The sequence below is a fragment of the Arachis stenosperma genome, chromosome 3 (genome assembly GCF_014773155.1).
Source record: "Arachis stenosperma cultivar V10309 chromosome 3, arast.V10309.gnm1.PFL2, whole genome shotgun sequence".
In the NCBI taxonomy this organism is placed as follows: Eukaryota; Viridiplantae; Streptophyta; class Magnoliopsida; order Fabales; family Fabaceae; genus Arachis; species Arachis stenosperma.
The window spans coordinates 20847472-20857068 of NC_080379.1; the positions used below are offsets into that span (position 1 = coordinate 20847472).

The 9597-nt window shown below is 40.8% G+C and overlaps 1 non-coding gene across 1 annotated transcript; it reads right to left on the minus strand.

Moving 5' to 3' along the window:
* Positions 1-1814: 1814 nt before the first annotated feature.
* LOC130971799 (small nucleolar RNA R71) lies at positions 1815-1922 on the minus strand. The gene has a single exon (XR_009083008.1). It is a non-coding gene; the product is annotated as a small nucleolar RNA R71 (small nucleolar RNA).
* Between the last annotated feature and the right edge of the window lie 7675 nt (positions 1923-9597).

Sequence of the window (9597 nt, forward strand, 5' to 3'; positions counted from 1 at the left end):
GAATTCTCATTAGAATTTTGATACCTTCTTTTTCCACTTAGTTTTCGAAAAACACAAAAAAAAAATAAAAAATAAAAAAAAATCATAAAATTCAAAAATATTTCTTGTTTGAGTCTAGTGTCTCATCCTAAGTTTGGTGTCAATTGCGTGCATTCATATGTCTTAGTGATCTTCAAGATGTTCTGATGATTCACTTGCTCTGATCTTTGAATTCTATTGACTTGAGTATTTTGTGGTCTCATATGCATTTTCAGTTCATTAGTGTCAGTAGTATACAAACTGCTAAGTTTGGTGTCTTGCATGCATGTTATTTGATTCTTGTGCATTTTAATTATTAAAAATCCAAAAATATTTTTAATTTGTGTCTTTTCAAGTCAATGATACAAGGGATTGAAGATTCAGAACACACTGCAGAGGAATTATACAGAAAAGCTGAGCATTCAAAAATGCCCAGTGAAGAAGGCAGACTGGCGTTAAACGCCAGCCAGGGCACCTGGTTGGGCGTTTAACGCCCAAAAAGGTAGCATTTTGGGCGTTAAACGCCAGAATGTATACCATTCTGGGCGTTTAACGCCAGGATGGTGCTAGGGGGAAGATTTGTTTTCAAAATCAATTTTTTTTTCAAGTTTTCAAAGTTTTTCAAAATCAAATCTTTTTCAAATCATATTTTCAATCAAATGTTTTCAAAATCAATTCTTTCCTTTTTCAAAGATACTTACTAACAATTAATGATTGATTGAACATTTTTTGCCTTTTCTGTTAAGGAAGGTTTTATGTCTGAATCATATCTTTTCTTGTTAGGCAAGTCATAATTTTCCAAATCAAATCTTTAAAATAATTTTCAAAACATATCTTTTAAAATGGTTTTCAAATCATATCTTCTCAATACATCTTTTTAAGACAATAACCTTTCAATCATATTTTTTTATCATATCTTTTTCAAATAGTTTTCAATCAAATTTTAGTTTCTAATTTCAAAATCTTTTTCAAAAATCACTGATTTCTCTTCCACTTTCAATTTTCGAAAATTATCAGTCAAAATTTTCAAAATGTTTTCAAAATCTTTTAATTGAATTTTCGAAAATCCTCTTCCCTCCTTCTCACATCCTTCTATTTATGGAGTACCACTCCTTCTAAATGCACAATTCGACTTATCTAATTAAAGTTCGAATCTTCTTTCCTTCTTCTTTCTATTTCTCTTTTCCTCTGACATTTCAAGGAATCTCTATACTGTGACATAGAGGATTCCACATTTCTTTTTCTCTTCTCTTTCATATGAGCAGGAGCAGAGACAAAGGCATCTTGTTGAAGCTGATCCTGAACCCGAAAGGACCTTGAAGAGAAAGCTAAGAGAAGCCAAAGCACAACTCTCTTTAGAGGACCTGACCGAATTCTTCAAAGAAGAAGAAACCCATGGCAGCCGAAAACAACAACAATGCCAACAATGCAAGGAAGGTGCTGGGTGACTTACTGCACCTACTCCGACTTCTATGGGAGAAGCATCTCTATCCCTGCCATTGGAGCAAACAACTTTGAGCTTAAGCCTCAATTAGTTTCTCTAATGCAACAGAATTGCAAGTTCCATGGACTTCCAATGGAAGATCCTCATCAGTTTTAGCTGAATTCTTGCAAATCTGTGACACAGTCAAGACTAATGGGGTTAACCTGAGGTCTATAGACTGATGCTATTCCCTTTTGCTGTAAGAGACAGAGCTAGAATATGGTTGAATTCTCAACCTAAGAAAGCCTGGACTCTTGGGGAAAAGCTAGTCAATGCCTTCTTGGCAAAGTTCTTTCCACCACAAAGATGGAGTAAGCTTAGAGTGGAAGTCCAAACCTTCAGACAGAAGGATGGAGAATCCCTCTATGAAGCTTGGGAAAGATACAAACAATTAATCAGAAGATGTCCTTCAGACATGCTTTCTGAATGGAGCATCATAGGTATTTTCTATGATGGTCTCTCTGAACTATCTAAGATGTCCTTGGATAGCTCTGCTGGAGGATCTCTTCATCTGAAGAAGACGCCTGCAGAAGCTCAAGAATTGATTGAAATGGTTGTAAATAACCAATTCATGTACACTTCTGAAAGGAATCCTGTGAACAATGGGACTAATCAGAAGAAAGGAGTTCTTGAGATTGACACTCTGAATGCCATATTGGCTCAGAATAAAATATTGACTCAACAAGTCAATTTGATTTCTCAAAATCTGTCTGGAATGCAAAATGCACCAAACAGTACTAAGGATGCTTCATCTGAGGAAGAAGCTTATGATCCTGAGAACCCTTCCATGGAAGAGGTGAATTACCTAGGAGAATCCTATGGAAACACCTCTAATTCTTCATGGAGAAATCACCCAAATTTCTCATGGAAGAATCAAGAGAGACCTCAACAAGGTTTCAACAACAACAATGGTGGAAGAAACAGGTTTAGCAATAGCAAGCCTTTTCCATCATCTTCTCAGCAACAGACAGAGAGTTCTAAGCAGAGCCACTCTGACTTAGCAACCATGGTCTCTGATCTAATCAAAACCACTCAAAGTTTCATGACTGAAACAAGGTCCTCCATTAGGAATTTGGAAGGACAAGTGGGTCAGCTGAGCAAGAAAATTACTGAACTCCCTCCTAGTACTCTCCCAAGTAATACAGAAGAAAATCCAAAAGGAGAGTGCAAAGCCATAACCATGGCCGAATATGGAGAGGAAAGAGAGGAGGTCGACGCCACTGAGGAAGACCTCAATGGGCGTGCACCAATCTCCTCTGAGTTCCTCAATGAGGAACCTTGGGAATCTGAGGCTCAAAATGAGACCATAGAGATTCCATTGGACTTACTTCTGCCATTCATGAGCTCTGATGAGTATTCTTCCTCTGAAGAGGATGAGTATGTTACTGAAGAGCAAGTTGCTAAATACCTTGGAGCAATCATGAAACTAAATGACAAGTTATTTGGAAATGAGACTTGGGAGGATGAACCTCCCTGCTCACCAAAGAACTGGATGACTTGTCTAGGCAGAAACTGCCTCAAAAGAGGCAGGATCCTGGGAAGTTTTCTATACCTTGTACCATAGGCACCATGACCTTCAAGAAGGCCTGTGTGATTAGGGTCAAGTGTGAACCTCATGCCCCTCTGTAATGGAGAAATTAGGGATCTTAGAGGTGCAAGCTGCAAGAATCTCATTAGAGATGGCAGACAACTCAAGAAAACAAGCCCATGGACTTGTAGAGGATGTTCTGGTTAAAGTTGAAGACCAGTACATTCCTACTGATTTCATAGTCCTAGAGACTGGGAAGTGCATGGATGAATCCATCATCCTTGGCAGACCCTTCCTAGCCACAGCAAGGCTGTGATTGATGTTGACAGAGGAGAGTTAATCATTCAAGTGAATGAAAAATCCTTGGTGTTTAAGGCCCAAGGATATCCCTCTGTCATCATGGAGAGGAAGCATGAAGAGCTCCTCTCAAAACAGAGCCAAACAGAGCCCCCACAGTCAAACTCTAAGTTTGGTGTTGGGAGGCACAACCAAACTCTAAGTTTGGTGTTGAACCCCCACATTCAAACTCTAAGTTTGGTGTTGGGAGGTTCCAACACGGTTCTGAGCATTTCTGAGGCTCCATGAGAGTCCTCTGTCAAGCTAATGACATTAAAGAAGCGCTTGTTGGGAGGCAACCCAATGTTTTATAGCTAACTATTTTCTTTTGTTATTTTATCTTTTTGTAGGTTGATGATCATAAGAAGTCACAAAAACAATGAAAAAAGCAAAAAACAGAATGAAAAACAGGAAGAAAACAGCACACCCTGGAGGAGAAGAAGCTGGCGTTCAAACGCCAGTAATGCTAGCTGTTGGGCGTTTAACGCCCAGTCTGGCACCATTCTGGGCGTTTAACGCCAGAAAGGGGCACCAGACTGGCGTTAAACGCCAGTAAAGGGCAAGAACCTGGCGTTAAACGCCAGGAATGGGCACCAGCCCGGCGTTTAACGCCAGAAATGCCTCAAAACGTGATTTTGAGTGCCAATTGGTGCAGGGATGACTTTTCCTTGACACCACAGGATCTGTGGACCTCACAGGACCCTACCATCACTCTCTCTCTTCTTCCCCCATTCACCAATCACCTCAACACCTCTTCCCCAAAAACCCATCACCTATCAAATCCTATCTTTCTCTTCACCACTCACATCCATCCTTCATAAAACCCCACCAACCTCACCCTTCAAATTCAAACCACTTTCCCTCCCAAACCCACCCATAATGGCCGAACCTTTACCCCCCTCTCTCCTATAAATACCCTTCTTCAACTCTTCCTTTTCACACAACCTAAACACCCTTTCTTCCCCCTTCTTGGCCGAATACACCACCATCTCCCTCTTCTTCATTTCTTCTTCTTCTACTCTCTTCTTTCTTCTTTTGCTCGAGGACGAGCAAACATTTTAAGTTTGGTGTGGTAAAAGCATTGCTTTTTCGTTTTTCCATAACCATTTATGGCATCCAAGGCCAGAGAAACCTCTAGAAAGAGGAAAGGGAAGGCAAAAGCTTCCACCTCCGAGTCATGGGAGATGGATAGATTCCTCTCAAGGGTGCATCAAGACCACTTCTATGAAGTTGTGGCCTTGAAGAAGGTGATCTCCGAGGTCCCCTTTTCACTCAAAAAGGGTGAATATCCGGAGATCCGCCATGAGATCCGAAGAAGAGGTTGGGAAGTTCTTACCAACCCCATTCAACAAGTCGGAATCTTGATGGTTCAAGAGTTCTATGCCAATGCATGGATCACAAAGAACCATGACCAAAGTGTGAACCCGAATCCAAAGAACTATCTCACTATGGTTCGGGGGAAATACTTGGACTTTAGTCCGGAGAGTGTGAGGGTGGCGTTCAACTTGCCTATGATGCAAGGAGATGAGCATCCTTACACTAGAAGGGTCAACTTTGATCAAAGGTTGGACCAAGTCCTCACAGTCATATGTGAAGAGGGCGCACAATGGAAGCAAGATTCAAGAGGAAAGCCGTCCAATTGAGAAGGCATGACCTCAAGCCCGTGGCTAGAGGATGGTTAGAGTTCATACAACGCTCAATCATCCCCACTAGCAACCGGTCCGAAGTTACCATAGACCGCGCCATCATGATCCATAGTATCATGATTGGAGAAGAAATAGAGGTCATGAGGTTATAGCCCAAGAACTCTATAAGGTGGCGGACAAGACCTCCACCTTGGCAAGGTTAGCCTTTCCTCATCTCATTTGTCACCTCTGTTATTCAGTTGGAGTTGACATAGAGGGAGACATTCCCATTGATGAGGACAAGCCCATCACCAAGAAAAGGATGGAGTACACAAGAGATCTCACTCATCATGAGATCCCTGAGATTCCTCAAGGGATGAATTTTCCTCCACAAAACTATTGGGAGCAACTAAACACCTCCCTAGGAGAACTAAGTTCCAACATGGGACAACTGAGGGTGGAGCATCAAGAACACTCCATCATCCTTCATGAAATTAGAGAAGATCAAAGAATCATGAGGGAGGAGCAACAAAGACAAGGAAGAGACATTGAGGAGCTCAAGCACTCCATAGGATCTTCAAGAGCAGAAAGAGCCGCCATCACTAAGGTGGACCCGTTCTTTGATTTCCTTGTTATTGTTCTTCTGTTTTTCGAATTTTAATGCTTATGTTTATCCATGTTTGTGTCTTATGATCATTAGTGTCTTAGTGTCTATGCCTTAAAGTTATGAATGTCCTATGAATCCATCACCTTTCTTCAATAAAAACGTGCCTAATTGATAAAAGAAAGAATTGCATGAATTTGAATTTTATAATAATTAATTATTTTGATGTGGTGGCAATATTTTTGTTCTCTGAATGTATGCTTAAACAGTGCATATGTCTTTTGAATTTGTGGTTCATGAATGTTGGCTCTTGAAAGAATGATGAAAAAGGAGACATGTTACTGAGGATCTGAAAAATCAATAAAATGATTCTTGAAGCAAGAAAAAGCATTTCAAAAAAAAAAAACGAAAAAAAAAAAGAGAAAGGAATAAGAGTTGTGATCCAAGGCAATAAGAGTGTGCTTAAGAACCCTGGATACCTCTAATTGGGGACTTTAGCAAAGCTGAGTCACAATCTGAAAAGGTTCACCCAATTATGTGTCTGTGGCATGTATGTATCCGGTGGTAATACTGGAAGACAGAGTGCTTTGGGCCACAGCCAAGACTCAATAAATAGCTATGTTCAAGAATCATCATACTTTACTAAGAGAATCATTAACACTATCTGGATTCTAAGTTCCTAAAGAAGCCAACCATTCTGGATTTCAAAGGATAGAGTGAGATGCCAAAACTATTCAGAGGCAAAAAGTAAAAGCCCCGCTCATCTGATTAATACTGATCTTCATAGATGTTTTTGGAGTTCATTGCATATTCTCTTCTTTTTATCTTATTTGATTTTCAGTTGCATGGGGACAAGCAACAATTTAAGTTTGGTGATGTGATGAGCGGATAATTTGTATACTTTTTGGCATTATTTTTAGTATGTTTTTGGTAGTTTTAGTTGAGTTTTTAGTATGTTTTTATTAGTTTTTAGTTAAAATTCGCTTTTCTGGACTTTACTATGAGTTTGTGTGTTTTTCTGTGATTTCAGGTATTTTCTGGCTGAAATTGAGGGACCTGAGCAAAAATCTGATCCAGAGACTCAAAAGGACTGCAGATGCTGTTGGATTCTGACCTCCCTGCATTCGAAGCGGATTTTCTGGAGCTACAGGAGCCCAATTGGCGCGCTCTCAACGGCGTTGGAAAGTAGACATCCTGGGCTTTCCAGCAATATATAATAATCCATACTTTGCCCAAGATTTGATGGCCCAAACCGGCGTTCAAAGTCACCTCAAGGAATCCCAGCGTTAAACGCTGGAACTGGCACCCAAATGGGAGTTAAACGCCCAAACTGGCACCAAAGCTGGCGTTTAACTCCAAGAAGAGTCTCTACACGAAATTTCTTCATTGCTCAGCCCAAGCACACACCAAGTGGGCCCGGAAGAGGATTTTTATGTCATTTACTCATTTCTGTACACCCTAGGCTACTAGTTTCTTATAAGTAGGACCTTTTACTATTGTATAGAAATCTTTTGATCACTTTAGATCTCTAGATCATCTTTGGACATTTTAGTTCTTAGATCATTGGGAGGCTGGCCATTCGGCCATGCCTAGACCTTATGCTTATGTATTTTCAACGGTGGAGTTTCTACACACCATAGATTAAGGTGTGGAGCTCTGCTGTACCTCGAGTATTAATGCAATTACTATTGTTCTTTCATTCAAATTCCGCTTGTTCTTTATCCAAGATATCACTTGTTCTTCAACATGATGAAGGTGATGATTGACGCCCATCACCATTCTCACTCATGAACAAAGTGACTGACAACCACTCTTGTTCTACAAGCATTTGAGCTTGGTGAATATCTCTTGGATTCATGATTGCACGATGCATGGTTGATCGCCTGACAACCGAGTGCTCGCCTGACAAACGAGCCAACCATTCCGTGAGATCAGAGTCTTCGTGGTATAGGCAAGAACTGATGGCAGCATTCAAGAGAATCCGGAAGGTCTAACCTTGTCTGTGGTATTCTGAGTAGGATTTAATGATTGAATGACTGTGACGTGCTTCAAACCTGTAACCTACTGGGCGTTAGTGACAGACGCAAAAGAGTTATTCTATTCCGGTAGGGGAGGGAACCACACCGGTGATTGGCAGCACTGTGACAGAGTGTGTGCATTAGCTTTCACTGCGAGGATGGGAGGTAGCTGCTGACAACAGTGAGACCCTATACGAGCTTGCCATGGAAAGGAGTAAGAAGGGTTGGATGAAGACAGTAGGAAAGCAGAGAGACGGAAGGGAAGGCATCTTTATGCGCTTATCTGAAGTTCCTACCAATGAATTACATAAGTATCACTATCTTTATCTTTTATGTTATTTTCGTTCATCACCATATATATCTGAGTTTGCCTGACTAAGATTTACAAGATGACAATAGCTTGCTTCAATACTAACAATCTCCGTGGGATCGACCCTTACTCACGTAAGGTTTATTACTTGGACGACCCAGTGCACTTGCTGGTTAGTTGTGTGAAGTTGTGTAATGCCATGGTATTGAGCGCACCAAGTTTTTGGAGCCATTACCAGGGATTATGAGAGTTGTGAAAAAGTATAGTTCACAATTTCGCGCACCAATCTCTTAGATTCCCCAACAGAATCTTCGTGGTATAAGCTAGATAGATGGCGGCATTTATGAGGATCCGGAAAGTCCAACCTTGTCTGTGGTGTTCCGAGCAGGATCCTGGGAATCCGGAAAGTCTAACCTTGTCTGTGGTATTCCGAGTAGGATTCTGGTAATGAATGACTGTGACGTGCTTCAAACTTGCAAGTGCTGGGCGTTAGTGACAGACGCAAAAGAATCAAGGGATTCTATTCCAGTAGGCGCGGGAACCAACCAGTGATTAGCCGTACTGTGACAGAGTGCGTGAGCATTAGTTTTCACTGCGAGGATGGGATGTAGCCATCAACCATGGGTGATGCCTCCAGACGATTAGCCGTGCGACTGACAACCGCATAGGATCATTTTCCCGAGAGGATTGAAAGTAGCCACCGCTGATGGTGAACCCCTAAACAAAGCTTGCCATGGAAAGGAGTAAGAAGGATTGAGTAGAAGCAGTAGAAGAGCAGGCGTCCGTGAGCCATACAGCATCTCCATGCACTTATCTGAAATTCCCACCAATGAATCTGCATAAGTCTTCTATCCCTTTTATTATTCCTTTTTATTTATTATTTATTCCAATAATCACAATTACCCTTTAATCTGCCTAACTGAGATTTGCAAGGTGACCATAGCTTGCTTCATACCAACAATCTCTGTGGATTCGACCCTTACTCACGTAAGGTTTATTACTTGGACGACCCAGTACACTTGCTGGTTAGTTGAACGGAGTTGTGAATTCAGCTGCTGCCCCTTAGAAGCCTTCATCTCAAAATAATTAGAACATGGATCACAATTTCGTCCACCAAGTTTTTGGCGCCGTTGCCGGGGAACAATTAATTTCGAACAACAATTCAAACAATTGTTTCCAACCCACAATGGTGCCAAGTTTTTAATCCGGCAACAACACCAAGTTTTTGGCGCCGTTGCCGGGGATTGTTCGAGTATGGACAACTGACGGTTCATCTTGTTGCTCAGATTAGGTAATTTTTATTTTATTAAAAAAAAAATTTCGAAAATCTTTTCAAAATCTTCTCCCTATTTTCGAAAATTATTCAAAAATTTTTTAATATGCATTCTAGAGTTTCATGAAGCATGTTGAAGCCTGGCTGGCTGTAAAGCCATGTCTAAATTCTTTTGGACTGAGGCTTCAAAACCATCTTTATAGAGGCAAGTTAATTTGATTATTAGCTGTATGCTAAAGCTTGGCTGGCCATTGGCCATGTCTAGTGTTTTGGACTGGAGCTTTCATTGAAAGCTTGGCTGGCTATTAAGCCATGTCTAATTCCTGGACCGGAGCTTTAGACTAACATTGCATGATTCCTGGAATTCATATTAAAAAAATTTTGAATTTCTTATTTTCCTTT